Source organism: Alligator mississippiensis, chromosome 4, assembly GCF_030867095.1.
Source record: "Alligator mississippiensis isolate rAllMis1 chromosome 4, rAllMis1, whole genome shotgun sequence".
NCBI classification, from domain to species: domain Eukaryota; kingdom Metazoa; phylum Chordata; order Crocodylia; family Alligatoridae; genus Alligator; species Alligator mississippiensis.
This window is the reverse complement of record NC_081827.1, coordinates 89918156-89940067: the sequence shown is the minus strand read 5'-3', so window position 1 is coordinate 89940067 and position 21912 is coordinate 89918156. Positions and strand designations below refer to the sequence as shown.

General features: G+C 46.7%; 1 protein-coding gene across 2 annotated transcripts in view; it reads right to left on the bottom strand.

Annotated features, from left to right (window-relative positions):
- The window catches only part of LOC132250084 (glutamate receptor ionotropic, NMDA 2B-like), a 204243-nt gene extending 184141 nt beyond the window's left edge, over nucleotides 1–20102 (bottom strand). For both annotated transcript variants that reach the window (XM_059726263.1, XM_059726264.1), the window contains exon 1: nucleotides 19401–20102. The gene's annotated coding sequence lies outside the window, so the exon portion shown is untranslated. The remainder of the gene's footprint in view (nucleotides 1–19400) is intronic.
- Nucleotides 20103–21912: the final 1810 nt, after the last annotated feature.

Sequence of the window (21912 nt, the reverse complement as noted above, 5' to 3'; positions counted from 1 at the left end):
AGGCACCTAGGAATAGCTAACAGCCTGCAATGTATGCAGCAACTTATGCTGTCACATGCATATGCATCCTAATGCAATGAAGAAGGAGCCCAGCAAGGATTAGAGGGCACCAAGCCATGTGTACACTCACAGTACTAGCAGCTCCTTGGAGTGAAGAAAGTACAACCTACAAGTAGAGGATAGGAGGACCTAGTAGCAGCAGAAATTTGTACATTTTCACAGACAAGGTTCCTTGGATGAATTTGATATCTTTTATTAGACCAACCTAAATTATTGGAGAATAGTTGTTAAGCAAGCTTTCGGGTTCAAAAACCCTTCGTCAGGCTAAGGAAGCTGCAGCAGTTGGTGTGTGCTCTTCCTGGATGGAATGAAAAGTAAAGAAGCCAGGGGCTGGGCTGGGCTGGGCTGGGCTGGGGAGTCAGTTGCCAGGCAGATTGTAATGTATCAAAAATCCAATGTCTATGTTTAGTCCCTGATCTCTAGTATCCAGCAGGTTGATAAAATGGAGCTCATAGGCTCGTCTCTGGGATGTGTTGTGTAAATTTCCCTTGAGGATCAGGACTGAGAGATTGGAGAGAGAGTGGCCCTCCTGTGAGAAATGTGCCCCCACCGGTAATTGGGTGTTTCTGTCTGATGGATTTCCGGTGTGCGTTCATTCTGGTGCGCAGTTGTTGTCTGGTCTCTCCTACATATCTTCCATCAGGGCATTTGGTGCATTGGATGAGGTATATCACATTCCTGGAGGTGCAGCTGTAAGATCCTGGGATGCTGATGGCTCTGTTGTGGGGTGTAGTAATAATGGGGGTGGTGGAGATGTGGGGGCAGGTTTTGCATCTCTCGTCATGGCACGGTCTGGATCCTTTTGGTGTTAGTTTTTGCTCCCACTCCTCAGTTTATATCCATCCATATATCCATCCAGAAATGGCTGAGGCCGGTGTTAGCCATGGTGTTCAGATCTGGCTTCTGGGATATATTGGTGCTCAAAAGCAGTACTTACCATGCACGCTACTTAATAGAGCAACATGAAGAAGGGAAATTCCACCAAGTGAAGGATTTCACCTATTTCAATACATGGCTTTGTTCCAAATTTGAATGAAATCAAGCACTTCAAAATTCTCCACAAAGTAAAATTAAAAAAAAAAAAATCTGGGGTTGATCGAATATATTTTGGACTATATAAGGCAATATACTGTGATTACATTATAATACTAGAATTTTGTAATGTTGATTTCAAAATCAAAATGAAACCCTTTGTTTTGAAAATGTCAAAACAGGATATTTCAACATCAGAACTTTTATATTCCAAAATCTTCCAGAACAAGATTCTGGTGAAATCAATCCAATTTTACTAAGCTGTCCAATTCTGATGGAACTACTTATTCTAGAGGCATACAGCTCCACCAAAATTCCTCCAGCCCCATCTACTACTTAACACAGCAGCACTGGAACCTGCATTGCTTGTCTCAGTGCTGCTGCAGATGCTCCCCTCTCTGTTGCATGCCATTGTTCTTTGTGACCAAGGCTGGTTATTCTGGGCTACTGGTCTAAGTCTTGACCATTCTTACACTTCAATGAAACCCTAATTCATTTTCTAGGAGCTCCATCATTTTTTTCTTCTTTGTTCACATTTTGTTTTTAATCACCACTCCCACCATTGGTCATGCATATGCCTTGGTTGGAAGACTGGAGAAGAGTGACAAAATACTACGGTGTGCATACTTCTTCTTTGTGGTGAACTGCATACTTCTTCTTTGTGTACATTTGTGCACATAAATGGAGAGGGGCAGAAAGTACTGTCAGAACTGAAGCTTCATTAGAGTCCCTTAAAACCCTGTCAGTTCCTCAAGTCAGAAGACAATTGGAGCACTTTAGCTACAGTTCCAAAACCCCAGTATACTCCTAATACATAGGGTATATTCTCAAGTATAAACTTATCTTTGCCATGGAGAAACTTCCATTCACTTCCCTATTGCTAGCTGATTCATGGCAAAAACTAAGGTCCCAATCCTGCAAGCAGAAACCTTATAGGATTGTGGCCCCAGTAATAAACTGGTGTTCAGCAGCATGGATCACCCACCACATTCCCACCTCTTCATTTCTAGCTGTTTCCTTGGACTGCCCCATCTGTTTTGGGAGTTGATCTCAACTGAACACAGTTTGTGAAGTATTTGTGTAATTCTCTGTGTAATTCTTTATCTATTTTTTTTAGTAAATGACAAACTGATAAAGAGCACTGGAATTACAGCTCTGGAAGTCAAAATGATTAATCCACAAACCCAAGTAAACAGCAAACAATTTTATCACATTCCTATAGGAACTTCAATCCAAAAATCTCCAAGCTCTTTACAAGAATTAATGAGTGTTTAGCTTTACAGTGCATCTAGGCAATAAGTGTATATCATGTCTCCTTGGAGATGCATAGATAAGATCACAGGCAAAGCCAGGTACAAAACATGGATGTCTCAAGTCCTGATCACACACCGTCATTATAAGACTATCCTTTTCCTCATAGCAGACAATGTTAATTTCCCACTTCCATTAGGTGCCTCAGCACTAAGCTTAACCTCCCCCCCACCACACTTACAGGATAAAAGTGAAGTTCAGTCTCCTTGATCTTGGATTTTCCACTTAGTCTATTAAAACTGCCAAGGAAACAGTCCATGCCACTGGAGTAGCAGCTTGTACCTGCTCACTAAGCACTGGACTGAAACCTCTAATTAATGTCTCACAGACTGTCAACCAGCTCTCAGATGACAACAATCTCTGGTTACTCTTTTCATAAGGCAGCCATCAACCTAGATAAATTGGACCCATCAGACCAACATAGAAAAACTGCCCATAAAACTCTATGGGCACATTTTTGTCCTCATTTCCCCATTTTGCTTGCTATTCCCCCGATGCTTAATCTTACAAGCACCTGAAAAAGTGTATATGAGTATCTCCCAATACAGAGCAATCCCTTCATTTCTGAGAATGGGATTTCCTTGAAAGATTTGCAGGGTTTTCTGAACTTGGCTAGGACACAAATACTAGAAGAACATCCTTTTCTTTATGCATTTCCCTTGTGCCATTCAAACCTGGGAAGAGTAGTGGTGCACAGGGAATTTTTTTTAAACCTAGCTGAACCATTTCATACCTCAAAAAAAGGTTCATTTTTAAATGAAAGGGTAAAAGTCTAAACTAATCCTTGTTCTGCTGGAACCTGTTCACCACTGCATTTCTCATAATAAGGTTGGATTGAACCAACCTTCTGTTTCTCCAGAAGCCATTTATACAGATTCACAGTCAAGGGGGAATTTATTCCCTGTATAATTAAAGCTTCTGCAAAATGAGCTCAAAAGAAACAACCTTCAGGCAAAAAGCAACAAGGCACTAAGTGGTCTGCAGCCTGAAGAGTCATTTAAAGGCAATAGAATTATTTGAGGTTAAGCTCCGAGGCAGGCTAGCTGGTTTATCTCTCTTCATTGTTACAGGACTGGTATCTTCACCCATATGCTCTCTCTCCTACATGGGTGTCTAATCTCAGTATTTCTAATCATGGCAATTTTCCTACACAACTTCAGCAGCTTCTGGTGTCACCTAACACTTAACAGTGAACCTGATTTTCTCTGCCTCAGCTTGGGGCACCTTTGCTGCCTAATCTGCCCTTAGTGACTAAAGAGAAAAATTGGCTTCCGTCTTCCTTCTATAACAGCCCTTTATGCATTTGCCAACAGTTCAGTTTCCACCCACTGTTGCCTCTTCTCTAGACTGAACATGCCTGGTTGTCTTACCCTTCCTGTACAAGACTCATTGTCTAAACGCTTCCATCACTTTCACAGCTCACTCTGCCAAACTCCCTCCAGTCTGTGACTGTCTTTGACAAAATGCGATGAACGCGATTCCCCTCAAGAGCTTAGCCAGAAAAGAGGAGAAACGAACCATAGGATCATACAAATCAGAGTGAAGAAAATCCTGTTAGGACACTCTGTCTTCCTTCCACTTCTCTCCTGGCCAATGCAGGGCTGATCCATATCCATTCTTCAGTGATCTGATGATGGAGTTCCCACCATTTCCCTTAGGACACTGTTCTGCTACCAGGTACATTGGACCATTAGGAAATCTGGGTGATCTGAATGTGCCCCCACATTCAGATCACCCTGTCCCTTTGGGCAGTTTTATACTGTTACCTTCATCACACTCAAGTCAATTCTTCTCAGGTTCTTTTACAACGCCAAATGCAGTGGTAGCTGGGCATCTAACCAAAAAGATTTGGAACTGCTCTAAATAGCTCCTTTTCTTCCTTGGTGTTTGCATTCTTAAAACACACACTTTTAGGCAGTCATCATGTCTCCCTTTTAATTGTCATTTGGCCAAGCTAAACGTAATTAGTTATTTTAATCTTTCCTCTCAGATCAATCCCTCCAGTGCCTTAATCATTTTTGTTGCTCCACTGAATTCATTCTAATTTGCTGCCATCTTTGGGGCACAGAGTTCTCTAGAAATGAAAGCAATAATCTAGGTGCAGTCATACCAGTCATGTGTATAAAGTAAGACTATCATTTCCCCATTCCTTTTCTGCAGCTCAGAGTCATGCTGGCTGCTTTATTGCCACATTGTACTGCAAGTTCCTATCTCATTTGTTGTCCATTACCACTCTTTTGTCATTTTTATCATTACTGATTTCCAGCGGGCTACCTTTCATTGCATATGTTTGCTTTCCATCTGAGTGCATCCTGACTTTTAACTCCTACTCGTCAATTTATTATCCACTCTGCTAATCCCCAAATCCTATTCGGAGGTATAACTGCTTAGCTAGTTAGATATCTCAAATCTCTTTGATTACTGATGGCTATACTACTGCAAAGCAGAAGGCAAGGGGCTTGTCATCACAGCAGAGCCAACTGTGCGCCCTTGTTGTGAAGAAGACTAACAGCAAACTGGGCTGCATTAGTGGGAGTATTGCCAGCAGATGGAGGGAAGTGATTCTTCCCCTCTATTTGGCATTGGTGAGACCACATCTGGAGTACTGTGTCCAGTTTTGGGGGCCCCACTACAGAAAGGATGTGGACAAATTAGAGAAGAGTCCAGTGGAGGGCAACAAAAATGGTGAGGGGGCTGTGGGGGACATGACTTCTGAGGAGAGGCTGAGGGACCTGGGCTTATTTAGTCTGCAGAAGAGGAGACTGGAGGGGAGAGATTTGATAGCAGCCTTCAACTACATGAAGGGTGACTCCAAAGAGGATGGAGCTGGACTGGTCTCAGTGGTGGCAGATGACAGAACAAGGAGCAATGGTCTCAAGTTGCAGCAAGGGAAAGGGTAGTGAAGTCCTGGAACGGGTTTTGCAGAGCAGCTGTGGACTCTCCATCCTTGGAGGTTTCTAAGACCCGGCTGGACAAAGCCTTGGCTGGGATGATCTAGTTGGGGCTGGTCCTGCTTTGAGCTGGGGGTTGGACTAGCTAACCTCCTGAGGTCCTTCCCAACCCTCATTTTCTATTATTTATGATTAAGGAGAACTCTTGCACGTCCCGAGTATTTAAGTGATAAATGTCTGTAGGATCCTGAAACAAAAGACTTTCTCCCAAAGGGCTAGGTTCCGGTTCACCCACTAGGCACAAAACAGCCGGTCAATTTATCCCAGAACAGAGACTTTCATGCGAGGCACACCCACGGCGGCACAGCGCTGCCCCCGCCTGCGAAGCCGCCGGCCGACGACGGGTGTCGCGTCATAACGACACGTCGTAACAATGCCGCCTCTCCCCCTTGTGCCCGCGCCCGGCCCGGCCCGGGAAGGTGCCGCTCGGAGCCTCCCCGCGATCTCTCGGGAAGAGGATCTCCAGCCCCCGGGGACTGGCTGCGCCTGCTGGGAGCTGGCAACCCGAGCTCCTCTCCTCCCCTCTCCCAGGATCTGGGGGGCTGCAGCGTGCCCGAGCGCGGGGGGCAGCCGGGAGAGGAGGCGGAGAAGGGCTCTGCTTGCCAGGGGGCTCCACGAGCCCTGCTGGGGCGGCCGGCTGATGCGGGGCTGGGGCACGGCGGACTCGCTCCCTCCGTCCAGTGCAACACTATAGTGCTGGGGGCTGCCTCTTCTCATCGCTGGAGCCGGCCCCACGGGGCTCGCAGCCCCCGACCAGGCTCCTCTTCCCAGCCCCGCCGAGGACCCGGCAGCCTGCGGCAGTCCGGCGAGCTGTCAATCAGCCCCGTGCCAGCCCCACTGCCCCCGGCAGCCAGAAGCAAGTGAAGGGTCTTTGCTCCATGTCCCGGTCTCTTCTCACAAAACAAAAGGAGGGAGGCTTTGTGCAACCCGGCTGCTTTAAGGCGCAAGCATGAGCTGGCTCACCCTACCGCAGATTGCTTAGGACGTCCCAAAGAGCTTCCCCAGAAATAATGAGATCGGGGCAGTGAAAGAGAAAGTTAAAGGGGACTGGGGGGAAAAAATTCACAGAAGACTGTGCCCTGTAAGGACCCTTGCTTTGCTGAATATAGGGGGACAGCTGTCTGCTAATACACCTGCCCTAAATCTTAATTCCTGGGATTCCTAGAAAGCTATGGGGTTTGGGGTTGTATCACATCTACCCAAAGAGCATTCCCTAGAAAGCTGTGGGTCTCAAATGAAGGACTGGTGGTCTAGGGATGCTTGTGAGGTCTGAAAAGAATGACTTCTGACTCGGGCCAGGTCTGTGAAGCCTGTATCATTAAGTCTTGAGATTATTTACTGCCAGGATAAACTTTAACAAGCAGGCAGGGTGAGACAACCTCCAGCTGAGAAGCTCAGCTTGACCTCTTTGGCTCAGTCAATAGAGAGCTGGCTACAAGCTGAGAAAATCTCCGCACAGCTCCTACCAGCTTGCTAGGAATGAAGCAACTTCCAGCTACCACATCTCTTTTAAGACCTCCGGCTTTGCAGCAAGTACCATTGTTCCATTCAGTACTGTCCTCTGCAACTAATGCACTGGTGTCCAATGCAACATTCATTCCTCCGCAAAATCTCCCAGTCATTCCTAGAAACCAGTAGTTCCTGAAGTCTGAGTTCATGAACAATACAGATTCACTCTGAAGCTTCCAAGTGTAGTTCCCCCAAACTACTGTACTGTTCTTTTACTGAATATGTTTTTTATCTACTAGTTTCTAGACAACTGGAATATTTCTTCAGATGTTTTAAAAATATAGTGCTGCTCTACAGTCAAGGCTAGCATTAAGTCTTTCACATTTGCAGTTTGCAGCGACCAATCTCTTAAGCTTCAGGTTTCACACAATACAAATGCATGTGTCACACAACATTTTACCTAGACATAGTTCAAAACAACATGTTTTTGTCATTATCTTTAAACTCACTAGTAGTTGGAATAGTTTCCCCTTCTAATTGATTGGGTAACTTCAGCTTGTGATGTCCCTTTACAACAAAGTGATTCTGGGAACATAATATTCTCTTAATGTCTCTTTCTCTCAATTAAATCTTTAACTCTTCCTTTTCCCCACAGATTTCTGGGGTGAAGGTAAGTCCTTTGGTTTTCTAGGTTTTTATTTTCTCCCAGTAACTGCTGAAATACTATTTTATGTTTTTCTTCCAAATAATTCTGTTACTAAGGGAAATGCCATTCAGCTCTCCATTTTCACTCAAATTGCAATGCTCAGCTTACCAAATACAGCCATTTAAATCTATTCTTACTGGACAATCATTGATTTTTCTCTTACTGACATAGCTCGAGAACATTCTTTGGAGAAATAAACCAAAATCCTAATCTGATCCAAAACGAATCTTCACCAACTCTTACCTCCATCACCAAATATTCCTCAAAGTTTGATTTTTGTTTTGTTTTGGGTTTTTTGTTTGGGTTGGTTTTGTTGGTTTGTTGTTTTTTTTTGGGGGGGGGGGTTGTATTGCAAAGAGGAGTACATACTTTGCTATCCTTAAAATACTTAACCTTTTTTTTTAACAGCAAAACTTTCCAAGGAACTGATGCAGTGAGTGCCATTAAAATCTTGACATTTAGAGCTTCAAAAATAGGAAAAGCTGCAAATATCAAGACAAAGGTAAAAACCATCATGCTCAGTAAACATCAAGATTTATAAAGCATTCACGGTAGCCATCAGAGCCATCTGATTAGTTTCCAGATAGCTGTACAAGCTGCTCTTTAGAAAGCAAAACATGACCATTTTCATAAATGAGAACACTTAAATGAAACTGATTCTGACCAGCATGCCTAGCATTTGTGGCCAGCAAAGTAAAGCCAGCATCTGATATTTGTTCCAACACCCACTGTACTCAGCAGAAAGATTGCCACTGGATTAGGCCCATGGACTACAGCTTCACCCACATGCATATATGTCAGAATTAATTAATCCTTTTACTGCAGAATTATAATATTGTGCAAGCACATCTACAACATCCTTCTTTTTTTACTCCCTCTCTCTCATTCACATTGTGTGTTGTGAATTTCAAACTCCTCATCTCTCGGGATGAAATCTTGACCCCACTGATTCAATATGAATTCAACATGACAGCCCCCACTTGAGTCATGAGAAAGCCACTTCGCTCCACTAGGAAATGAGTAACTCACTGAAGTCTATAAGAGATATTCATATTCTGTAGAGGGGGGTGTGGGTACCAAATGGCAAAAGTGTTGGCCTGTCAGGGACACATTCTCATTAACCAGTTCTCATTTTCTTCAAAAGTCACCCCACCGCCCCAATAAAATGCATCATACTATCTTTTCTATGAACCCCAAAGGCATATCTTATAAGATAGACTATGAGGACTTAAAGACATCTTCCCACTGACTCTGTATCCATTCCTGAATGAATTAAAACTCTCCAGAATCAACCACCTCATTCTCCGAGTATCATGTGTGCACTATATGAATGTTTTTAACTCCATCACATGCAGACTAGTGCACAACACAGCGTGAAGCTAGACGTGTGTATGACATGGTGCAAAAATTGTATGAGGTTGTTTTGTACTTGAAAAATGACACGAGTACCTATATAACACTGCATGCGCACAATTAAGCTTTGAATTCCCTCATTTTTTAATGTTTAATCATGCAAGTGTCACGTTCTTAGTAAGTAGGTATTTTGTTGGAAAACTATAATGTATGTAAATGCAGCCATGCACATACAAAGTTATAAAATTATGGCTAGATGTACGCATATATATATACACACGTTATTTTTCACCAATTCACAGAATATGAAAAGGGAAACAGCAAACCCTCCCCATTTCTCTCAAATCTTCCCAAATCATTCTGAGGGGCTGATCTTTATTTTAGTGCCATAGGCAGACACTACAATATCTGTTCATGTCAAGGGAATTCATGCTGCCAAACTGCTTTCCACTAGAAGTTGCCTCTTGGAATCCAGAGAACAGGAGTGCGTTCTATGGACTAGAGATTTGTAAATTCTTCCAAATTCAGTGTAAAAAGTTCAAAAACTATTTAGGCCAGAACTACATCACTGCTCCTGATATTCAAAATGAGCTGGTGGGGAAGGAAGCCAGCTTTCTCCTGGGGAAACAATGGTCTTTCCACTGAGGTAGAGGACTTGGCGTAAGGAGATCTTGGTTCCCCTTCCTTGTTCTTCTACTCATTCACAATCAAGTTCAGTGCTGAACAAATGCACATGCGACTCTTGCCTCCTTCACTCACCATCCAAACGTAGGCATAGAATGATTTAGACAGGTTAGAATCAAGAGTGGATTTTATATACTTCAAGTCCAACGTATCTCACAACTCTAACATGAGCAAATTGTGTGATCAGCAATGAAATACAGATAAGATAAGCACTGATGCTAGCTAGAAAGGAACTAAAATATTGAGCAAATATTGAGGAAAAAAGTAGAGGCAATTTTTAAAGAACCACTTGGATGTTACAGAAAGTGATGAAATACAATTCAATTCAGCAATACTTCTGTTTCCCTATCACACATTTTCTGTAGTTCCCATCCCTCGTTCTTGTTTTAAGAATATATGCTTCAAGATATGACCTTTGTTCTCTGAGGGAATTCACCCCTCCTGTGGCTTTTTCTCCCACCTGGAGTCAGGATTACAGTTGGATGGGAATTTTTAAAAAAAAACAATTTTGTTGAAAAATACCAATTCAGCTAAACCAATTTTTTTAAATATGCTTAATTTGGAGCAGGGATTTGCAGCTGGATCTGTCATATCCCAGGTGGGTGCCCTAACCCTGAGCTAGAGAATCACTCTCTCTTTCCCTGACTTTCCCCTCTCTAATGCAGCTTCTTCTGCTTGAGGTCCAGAAAGTTGTTCCTCACATCATATATACTACAATTTTCCTAACTTCAGGTTAAGAAAGCGTCCTCACACAGTCATTCATTTTCTGCAGTTGTCCACTCTTGGGTTTGAGTCTCTTCTATCTTAACCCCACTACTCCTCAGTGAAATAATCGCAGCCCAAGTGTCATCTTTATAACCATCATATTTTATAAATTCTCCTAGCCAGGGATTTAAAGAGACCCTTCCCTAACATACTCACCATATTCCCAAAGGCAACCATCCCACACTGAGGATCCAAGAGAGCTCTGTTTTCTTAGCGATATTTTTTCCAACTTGTGGTATAAGACCATCACCCTACAATTAAAAGTTATATCTCTTCTGAGAGTCCTGTGAGACTCCAAGTTTGTATTTCACCCACAGCTTTTGTCACCTGGGGGTTTGCTACCACAGGATTTTTAAATGAAGATTGCAAAAATCTCTTCCAATGCAAATAGGTACCTGATACTCTGTGCTCCCCTGAGCTGCTTTTTTAAAAACAAAATTCAAGGTTTCAGGACTGCGTTTGCATTTTTTTGCAATCATGAATTAGAGATTAATTTCAGCTTCAAGTTGTACCAAAAATGTGAACAAGTGAAGAAAGAGACGGAGAGAACAGCTATGTCAGCCTGTCCCTTTCATTAGGCTCTCCCCTGGGGACTGTCATCCTCAGATGTTTCAGCTTGACTCTGCTAAAACACGGCTGACACTAAGGAATCTCCCCTGGGATTCTTAGCCCACTGAATACTGTAGCCCAGGATACCAGGCAATTAGAGACCAGGCTAGAGACAGGCACAGCGTGCTCTACATGTGAATACGTGTGTCTACATACAAGTAAAAGTGGGCATGCATTTAGTGGTTGTCTCCTCCCACACTGAACTTCAAAGGCATTTCTTAGCAGAGTTCAGTGACAGAAATTCCATAAGAACCCAGTCATGTGCCATTAATTAACCCAATGAAACAGGGAGAGACTCCTAGCAGAACAGCAGTAACCCCTTCTCCATCCTTCTGTGAAACACTTCAGTAGTTCAGAGCTCCTCTGCAACCAAAGTCCCTCCTTCTGGGACAGCCTGACCCTGAAGTAACCCTGAATTAATACTGCAGCACCTCCCACTGGGCGCAACTAAGGAGCAATGAGAGCAGATGCCCACACCACTGTTCTCACAGTGCCTCCTGCTGGGAGACGTTCACATTGCTGTGACTGGGAGTTCTGTAACCAGTTACAGTGACTGTTGGATACAGTGCTATTTACTGGAGGCAAATGTGACTGAATGGCTATAAACTCCAAGCCAGGGAGTCCCTACCAGACCTGATTCCCTACTGGTATTGGCTAAAACTATGGTATATTGGAATTTTCCTCCAGTGTATGGAAACTATGATCCCATGTTGTTGTAACAACAAAAACCTTTGGGGATCCTCTCCCATCCAGCCATAGAGTTGGGGGCCATGTCATCTGGGGAACAGTTCACAACCCCACCATTTAAAAATCTATGCTATAACAGAATCCTCCCACTTTTTTCCAATACCAAATACAGCCCACATATTACAGTGAGACCACCCTTTTCTTCAGGTATCATCCAGATTGCAATGCCAGTTGCCAGAAAGCAAATCTTACATGAGCCAGGCTACAGAGTGTAAGTGAAAGTCACAGCCCTGTGCAGTGGTGTAATGAATGCAAGTTTATAAAGCTAAATCATTCCTTTCTCACTCCAGTCCTAGAGACAGCCCCTTTCACACCATCCATGCCTCAAAAGAGTAATCTTTTCATTTATTTTAATATTTTTATAGTCTCTTAAAGGACCCCAAAAATCTTTAGAAACTATGCATGTAAAAAAAACAACCACCCTTCAATAATCAGTGAAATGCAAGCACTCCCGGGATGAAAGAAGCATCTCTAAAATAATGTATAGCAACACTACACAGCCATTTAGAGAAGGAAGCGATAGAAAAATACTATACCCAAATGAAACAAAAAAGAGAATTTTAGGCACCCAGCAGACAATTGCCCCAATTAGGAATTGACCAGGATTCCAATACTAAAGCCTCTGTGCTTCTTACAATAAGTACCAGTGGTCAGGGATTAATTTTTATATCTCAGCTAAAATACGGCGTAACCCTCTGGCAAGCGTGCTTACAAGCTCCCTGCTATAGAGCCTTCATTCTTCAGCTCAAACTGCAGCAATGTGTGCTTCTAACCAGTAATTCTCAGTCAAAGTGCCACGTGATCCTTTTAAGGGTGCTGTGGGGTGGGTGCTGCTCAATATTAACACTGTTAGGTCTGCAAAGACCTACACATGATTCACAAGATAAACCCAGAGATTTTAAACAGGAATCCATTCAAATAGGAAAACATTCTGACCTGTTGGTCTTTGCAAAAGAATTGCTCTACTATTTTTCCATAGTCAAAAAAAACAAGTGAAAGCTCAGAACTGGCATTTTTTTGCAGGGTGCCTTGAGTATCATGCAGGGTGCCTTGAATCTAAAAAGGTTACATATCACTGCATTTAGCAGTGTAGGCTCCTGCTTCATTCCCAGTGTCCTCCAAGAGGGCAGCCTTTGGAGTGGTAATTCAGCAGCAGAGTGGCCCCCAACAGCATGCTACTGTACAATCAACCCCACTTCATGCAGGTCTCTGGTTCTCTTTGGAGTTCTCCGATTCTAGAACTGACCAAGTCCAAACCCACACGGATCATGAGATCTGGAGAGGTTTCTGTTTCTCTAGATTAACAGTGGCAGTCTGGAGGGCAACAGAAAGGAAATCTAAAATAACAATATTTAGAAACTGCTGTTGCACATCCTCTCAAATCCTATTTTAACTGCAGTAGTGCTGGTGGGAGCAGAAAGTAAAGAGGAGACTTTAAATCTTTACATGTCTTACTTTGACACCATGTGTTTTTCACATTTTGAAACTAACTAAACATGTGACATTATATGCATATGTCACATCACCTTACAGAGTCCAGTTTGACATATTAGCAGCACAGAAATTACTATGATAGGAGCCAGTAGAAAACCATAAGACACAAGGAGATAGATAAGAGGAACATCAGGAGGAAAATATACAGTGGTCATGATGCAGTGAAGCCGGTATAACATCAGGAAAGTTGACCTTCCCAGCAAATGCTAAGACAGTAAGTAGATAGGACAGATCTGTGAACGGCTATCCTGCAAACAGTTTACATGACTTGTGACTCTAACAGTCCATCAAGATAGAAGGATTTCTCACAAACCCCATAGGTTATAAAAAATATGAGTCATTTAAGAAAATCCCTTTATTACTTTCAAAGGAAGGGCTCAAACTGTGATACCATCCAACACCACCAAGCTTGTTTCTCTATATATAATGTAATGCTTGATGCCACATGATCAGTGATGCCACAGTATTTAAGCTCCGGATTCACTTAGATGAGAATAGATTTTGCAAATGTTCCATCCAGTCCATCCCTCCTGTATACTAACAACACCAAACTCATTATCTATTTCCTAACATTCCTTTATTTTGCATGGAGCTACCATGGTGAGTGGCTCACTAAACCTAGTTTACACTAGATATAATCCTAATAATTTAGTATCTAGTTTGAGCTTTAAGTGTCTCTAGCTACAGCAATTCTGCCACTTTTTCAGCATCTTCTTCTGTCACCCAAATTGTTCTTGAAGTAAACATTTAATTTACTGTTTAATCTGAATTTTCCTTGCCTCATATTAAGATCATCTACTTCCTGATGTGCCCTTGGTGACTAATATGAATAATTGGCCCCTGTCCTCTTTCTGTAATGATCTTTTATGCATTTGCTGACAGTGAGGTCTCCACCCAGTCATCTTTTCCCTAGACTGAACATGACTGGCTATTTAAACCTTTCTTTATGGATCTCCTTTTCTAAAATCTTCAGTCATCATTTCCAGTGTCTGTTCCTCCTAACTCTTTCTACTCTTTCTCTATCTTACAAATATGGGACCCCAAACTGAATTATAGATGAAGCTTAACTAAGGCTGCTAAAAGAATTGTACAGATAATAAGCAAGTTGCATCAAGCTAACTGACTCATGGACTAGATAGGTTGAAGGACTGAGGATGATTCTTAGAGCCCTTTATTTCTTGATTGCTGGTTCAAATCCATCTTTGTTTGGTCGTGACTAAAAAAGATTACTACCTGGTGATGACTGTTTAGCAGCTCTGTCAAAATTTCAAATGATTTAGTCATGTTTTCAAAAGTGATTTAGGAGACCCAATCTCTGAAAAATCAGTGAGAACGAGTTTCTTTTATGCCCAATGTCCCCTTAAAATAGGCTAAGGCTCCTAAATTATTTATGCACTTTTAACTATGTTACTTCAGGTCAAACAAGCTAAAGGCCTCTCTCTAGTGGTCATTATCACAACTGGGTGAGAGACCAAAGACTACATAGACCATGAAGATTCAAGTCCCCTTTGACCCCGATGGCATTCCTTGCTTGTTATGATGAAGTAAAGGTACACAGCCATGTTAAGGAAGCTGTACTGGTTCTTAGGAGAAAAGAACAGCTCCATACACTGAGGCTACCAGTTTGACACCAGGTGTTATACTGCTCTGCTGACTTCCTTAAAATGTTCCTTAAGTAGCAGTAGTCTGGATTGCTTGGCAATCTCCATTGTCCACTCATTTTATACTTTTGCTCCATGCTCTGTTTTGGGGTGGAGAGGTTCTTTGTTTGTCTCCTGTATAAGCTTGATTCTGGGATTTGTTCCCCCTCCCCTCAACTGGCTTTCCCAGCTGATGTTCACACTTGCTGGCATTCACTTAATATAAATCAACACCTTCAACCACCATGTTTATCAGTTCCCATGACACTTCCTTGGAGGGATAGGTGCACCCCAGTGCTCTCTGCCTGGTGCCCCTTTTCCTCCTCATCTCTCATTTTGAATTTACAACCCATTCTCATACCTCTATTCTCTTTATTTGCCTCCAGATATTTAGCTGATCCTTGCTCTGTTATGGTTCTTCCCTTTTTGTTGGCAAATTGCCCTTTTTTTATCCTCTGGTGGAAAGATCCTTGGACTCCTCCCCCAACTTCCAGAGATAAAACACGGTGATCCTTTAACAAGCACTAAATTCATCCAATGTATGTTTAATAAGAAACCTACCTCCCCTGCTCCACAAGAATAATGCTCCACAAGAATAATGCTCAGCGCATTCCTAACATGCTGAGTAGCAAGAGACTAAATAATGAGCAACTTTTGCTCAAAAGGATAAATTAGTGGTGGTTTTAGTTTGCTTACTTTCAGGGTACTCTATACCCTGCTCCAACACACATCTCTGCCTTTCCACATGTAAACCTCAAAGCTATAAAAACCAGCTTGTATCCACTGAGCATTTGTCTTGCCTTTGACTGGCTGAGTATATAGGCTATTTGTTATAGACATGCTCAGGGGCATTGAGCTGTGCACACTGGTGCCTTATCATGTGGGTATTGATTGGTGCAGGGGTTTACATACACTCATTTCTCTTTTTGCATAGTTGCTTGTGAGTCCTGGGCTACATAACACCACTTGTTCCAAGGAGGTTGTGCATGGTAGTGCTACTGGTCTACATTGTGGTTTCAGTTCCTCTCTTTTCCCCAAAACAAAGTGAAGCTTTGATATTCAGCTAATTCAGCCAAACCCTCAGCTGCCAGAAAGTAGCAGAGTTGCATTAACTTTGGTTGAGTAATGCCAGTTTACATGAGCTCATGTTTTGCCTTGGTGACAGCAAACAGTTTGATGGGAAATAAAGGTAGGTCACAGGGGGCTTGGAGTCACCTTCATGGGTCAAGGATGATGGTCCCTTTAACTTCTACTGTAACATCCTTGCAAACTGCAGCAAAAAACCAGGACTCACAGAAGACATGAGACAACTGGTAGGAGAAAGATCGCAACTGGATCTTACTACTGTCACTCTTAGTCCTGTTCCACAACCTCTAGTGCAGCAATTTTGCAATTGCCATTTCGTCTCAGTCAGGAAGGCACTCAGCGCAGAAGCTGGTGTGTTTGACCACCACTGAAGAAACTAGATTAATAACCAGATTCACTATGCTTGAAAGGATTCTTATGGATGGGCAGGGGGAGGATGGATCAGTGTAATGGGAGATAACTTATAATTTTCTCCGTTACTCCCTGCTTTTCTGTTGAGTATAAACATGGGGGGAGCCAAATACATTCATAAGAGGCAGACCATCTTAGAGCTCCACTGCAGGCGCTTCGATATTAACAAAGCCATATAGTAGATTACACAGATACAGTAATTAAATCCATCTCTATCTATTAGGGCAGCTCAATATCTTATATTTTAACCAGTCCATTTCCTCATTATATGTAAGGGCCTATATAAAGCCCTCCCCACATTTTCCCACTGCTATGGCAGACCTCACCTGAGTTGCTACCAGGATTTGATGGCAAGGTTTGGTGTACAAGGAACCCATCTCTGTCTTAGGGGTAGGAAAGTGAAGACTGTTAACCATCAGGGACTAGGACCAACTTCCACCTCATCTTAGGCTCTTGCAGCCTAAGGCGTGAAATACCAGACCAGGGACTCAACCCACTGCAGACACTAACCCAGGGGTGGGCAAAATGCGGCTCGTGGGCCAGATGCAGCCCGCCAGGCCATTCTATCCAGCCCACGGGGCCCCTAAAAATTTTAGAAAATTAATATTTATCTGCCCCTGGCTGCCTGTCATGAGGCCTTCAATGGCTTGCCAAAACTCAGTGAGTGGCCCTCTGCCTGAAATAATTGCCCACCCCTGCACTGTGTAGGCTTTGCAGCACTGCCAGGCTTTGCCAGCTTGGGACAGAGAGACCAGCACTGGGAATCAAAGCCAGGCCACCCACATAGTACTGCAGAAACCCTGAACCTAAGCTGACCAGGCCCTGAAAATCTAGGTCTGTGAATCAAAACAAGTCCCTACAGTAGCACAAAGCACTAACCGCTGGATCCAGATTTTACTGATTTTACCTGCCTGTTTGAAACACAATAGGGGACAGGTCTGTTTTAGCTCAAAGAGGTGTACTTAAAGTATACAAATAAATACAAACACTGTTCCCCCTCCAAATGAGATTTTCAAAAGCTGCTAATATTGCAACTGCCTGCTAAAATAACTGCTGTTTTGGGAGGAGAAAGAAACATCTTGTTGAGATTTTCTCCTCCTAGTGCTGTCTCAGAGGCCTAAAGCTATAGGTCTCTGCATGATGCAGGCTTAGGAGCTGTTGGCTGAAGGAAAGCAAAAGGCTTTGGTGAGCCTGGGGAGATGAGAAAAGGGGGATGTAAAACAAGTTTCAACCAATGCAGGTGCCTTGCAAAAACTGTACTGGGCAAGCGCTTTCAAGGAGCCACACCAGAGGATGCCTTTGACCCCATCAATTGTTTAAACTCGTTAGGGGGAGGTGGTATTCAGGGTGTCTGTGAGGAAGCTCCCTCCCCCGCAATGGAGACCCGACCCCGCCTCGGGGAGCTGTGGGGAGAGGAGGCAGCAGGTGGAGACTACAAGGGGGAACAGGCCCTTCCTCCTCTCCCCTGCAGGGCGCTGCTCAGAGACCCCCGGGAGCAGGCGCTTCTTCCTCCTCCCCGAGCCCACAAAAGCTCCCGAGACGCCCCGAGGGAAAGCGCCGGGGCCGGGCATAGCGGGCTCAGCGGACCTCCTTCCCGCCTCCCTGCCCTGCCTCAAGGCGGCCCCTGGCAGCGCAGAGGGAGGGGAGCGGGGCCGCTGCCAGGCACGTGCCTGTCCCCGCCTCTCCCCCGCGGCCCGGGCCGCCACAACTCCCCGCGCCCACGCCCCCCCACCCCCATGCTGAGGCTGAGGCTGCGACCCGGGCAGGGCAGGGCAGTACCGCCGAGGGGGCGTGGCAGGGAGGAGGCCCCCAGCCCGGCCGCCGCTCGCTCGGCCTCGCCCAGGGCTGGCGCGTGCGAGGGCGGCGCCGGCCCGATCCCCGCGGGGGCCGGGTGCCAACGTGACACGCTAGAGCGAGGCCGTTTCCCGCCGCCGCCCGCTCCCTTTGTCTCGCCACCATCTTACCGGCGAGCTCATGTCACCGCCCGGCCTGGCCCGGCTCGCACGGGCATGCGGCGACATGGCCATTTTGCCCCGGTGTAAGTAGAGCGGGGTGGGGGTGCGTGTGGAGCCGGAGGAAGACTGTAGGGGGGGGGTGCGCGTGTGCCCGCGCCCGCGCGAAGCCAAAGGAAGGGGGGATGATATTGGGAGGGGGGGATGTGTCTGAGATGGGAGCCAGGGGAAGATTGTAAGATTGTATGGGTGGGTGTGTGTACCCAGAGGAAGACTGTATGGAGATGGGGGAATGTGGTGTGATCGGAGCCAGGACGTGGCTGTATTGGGGGGGGGGGAGTGTGTGTGTACGTGTGTGTTGAAAACAATCGCCACAGCAGCACCCAGGGACCAAAAAAAAAACACAACCACAAAAAAAAAATGACATGCATTAAACCCGCGACCGTGTCGGAGTCAAGCGCCCGGCAGATTAAAACTGAGTCTCTTGACGTGCTTGGACTTAAAATAGCCCTTCACCTACAGGCAAGCGCGCGCGCACACACACAAGCACACACGCACAGCAGCCACCCTTCCCAGGACCGGGCAGAAATCTCCATCCCCGGGCTCCATTTGGACCAGCTTCACCGCATTGGGCCTCCAGCGATCCCGAGGCACTGGTGTGCTGGAAGTAATGAACCACCCGTACAGGCAACAAGCAGGTGGAGAAGCGCCGCTAGCCGCGATAAGCTGTGTGTTAACATCCAAAGCATGGCAAGCACGAGAAAGAAGCTGCCGAGGCGGGGAATAGAGGAGAGACAAAGGCAATTTGCTGAGGGCTGGATTGGAAAGGATCTGAATTTCTCCTCCAGCCCCTCTCCTCTGCTTCTCTACCCACCCACACCCCCCCCCCAAAAAAAAAATAGACATCCAGAAGACTTTCCCTTAATTCACCCCTATGATCGGGAACCCAAGCATTCCTCCCCCACCCTTCACATCCTGGTGGATGAGACAAGGGAAGAGTGGAATCAACATGTCTGATGATTATTGCCTCCTTTTAGCTCCTAAAAATGACACCCCAGGCCCTCTTACTACATGGGGCGCGATTTGTTTTCTTTACCAATTAATACATAAAAATGATCGGGGGGGGGGAAGGAAAGGGGAATCTCCCTACCTTGGTTTGTAGAAGCAGAACCTCTAGATGGACAGATTAAGGGAGTGAGCATGTTGGGAATATCCAGTCTCCTCTTCTTGCTTGCATATCCACATAAGAAGAATAAGGGTCGGGGGACAAGCAGGTGGAAAGACAAAGAAAAAAAATCCTATTTGGCAGTAAAAAAAAAAAAAATCTGGAAATCTCGTGTCTCCGAGTGGTGCAAATGGAAAGGGAGAAGAGCTTCGCTTCAGAGAGTGCGGCAAGGATCGTAAAATGCAGCAGGCTCCCCAGCAAGCATTCCTCGTGCCTATTTCTGTATGTATCTATATATTAAAAAAAAAGAAGAAATAGATTCTTATCATGACTCTTTTCCCGGAGCCCTAGTGGAGGAGATGGTGTTTGGAGCAACTGGAGGTCGGTGCCGGTCCTCTGTGAAGCATGATTATTCCCAAAGCGTCCCCCTCCTGAAGGGGAAAAAAAAACATCAGTATTTGATGAGAGGGGGCTGAGGGCGACCAAACCCGCTCCCCAAGAAAGGCATGAAGAGGGCTGGAAGAACGAGAGGCAAAACGCATTTCCCAACAGCGCACACGAGCGGAATCAAAAAACAGCTGGCACGAGTCTATAAATAACTCGGGTACGGTCTGGCTCTCCCATTCCTGGGCTCGGCACGGCTATGAGCCGGGAGAAGGAGCGAGCCGCGAGTCGCCGGGAGAGTGCGGCCCCCCCACCCCCGTGCACACGTACCGAGTCGCACCCACCCCTCGCAACGAGCACTTAACTAGCTGAGCGAGTGCCGCTCCCACCCCCATCTGCATTGCCGCTGACACGTCTGTCCGTCTCTTCCCACCCCCTCCCCTCCTCTTCCCTCCCCTCCCACCCCTCTTTCGGCCTCAACGGGGCTGTGCTGGTGGAGGGGCCCGGCGGCCGATCGGGGCTTTGCTGTGGGGGACCGGGACCGGTTCCTCCACCTGCGGCGTGTCTGGGGCGGGGGTTGCACCGTGCACAGCCCGGCCCCGTGGAGCCAGCGCAGCCAGCGGCGACTCCCAGCGGCGCCCTAGCAAGGCGGGAGGGGGGCATTTATTTTAGTGAACTCCCAGGTATTCTCCCCCCCGCCCTTGCACAAGAGCCATCCCCATCCTCCTCTTCCAGGCGGCTGTCTGCCCGAGACACGTACCTACGAGCCCCGTTTCCACAATGCTCGGGGCCGGCTCTTTCCCGACCCTCTCCTGCAAAGCAGGGTGCCCATCCGCCCCGGGCGTTTTGAGCTACCCCAGGCTCGCTCGGGATCTTCTGGGGGGGTTAGACCAGAGGTATCGGAGTCGGCTCCCCCCTTCCCCCAAATCCCTCCGCAATACACCCCACCCCCCGAGGGGGCTCGCAAAAGGCGGCGAATCAGACGCAGCCCGGGGGGTCCAACACGGAGGGAGCGAGCCGGGGGCATAGGCCTCCCCCGCCCCTTGGTGGCGTTGCAGGGGGCATTGCCAGTCACGGGCACCGGGGAGGGAGGGGCAGGGGCGCGGGGAAGCGGCGGAGGCGCTGGCACAGGCAGCTCTCACGTCATGCGCGGGAGCAGGGGGAGACTTATCCCGGAGCCACGGCGCCTCCTGCCGGCCAGAGGCGGGCACAGCAGAGCCCCGGGGGCGCGTGTCTCGCCCCAAGCCGCGGGCAGCGACGCGCCTGGGCCCGAGCGGAGGGGGCGGCGAAGTGCCCACCCCCCCCGTACTCCGCTGCAGCGCCGGGCAAGTGTCCGCGGGGCAAACTCCGCCCTTTCCCCTGCCTGGCGCGGGCACGTAGTTCCCCACTGCCCCTCATGCTGGACGAGGAGGAAGGGAGGGAGGCGCTGGGTTTGCGCGGGAAAGGGAGCGAGAGGCGCCGCCTCGGAGAGCCGGCTTCGTGTCTCCTCAGCTGCAGCTCAGGGAGCCCACAGCTCCGCACAAACCCGGCTGCCTACAGCCCCGTGGCATACACCCCGCAAGGAAGCCCTGCTCCCTAAGGCTTTCCTCGGGCCGACCAGTAGGTGAACTACGGTGACAAATTTGGGGGGGGCACCAAAATGATACACGGAACAAAATAACAGGAACATCTTTCTAAATAACAGCCCTGGCCAGCTGCGGCTCCACCTTAGAACAGCTCTTGCCCCATCCCTGCTAGTGCCCCTCGCTCCCTGCCCCCAGGCCAGTGATGCCACTCACTCCCAGCCAGCGCACCCACCCCATGGGGCCGGAGCCAGGGCCAGCATTGGGACTGCAGGCGGTGGCAACACGTAGAGGGTGCATGTGCCCCCTCTGAGAGCACTGGTACACTCCCTGACTGGCCCCGCTCCCTGCTTAGGGCACCAACCGGCTGGGCAGTGGGAACACCGGATGTAGCACCATGGCAGCTTTTGGGAGCACCCCAGCCGCTTCCCAGTCAGTGAGTTTTGCCACAGGGGGGACCCCCCTCCCCACCAGTTGGCAAGATTGGCCGTAGGGGGACTCCCCCAGTCGCTGACTGGTCACTGGGGGCATGTGTCCCACCTGACTAAGGT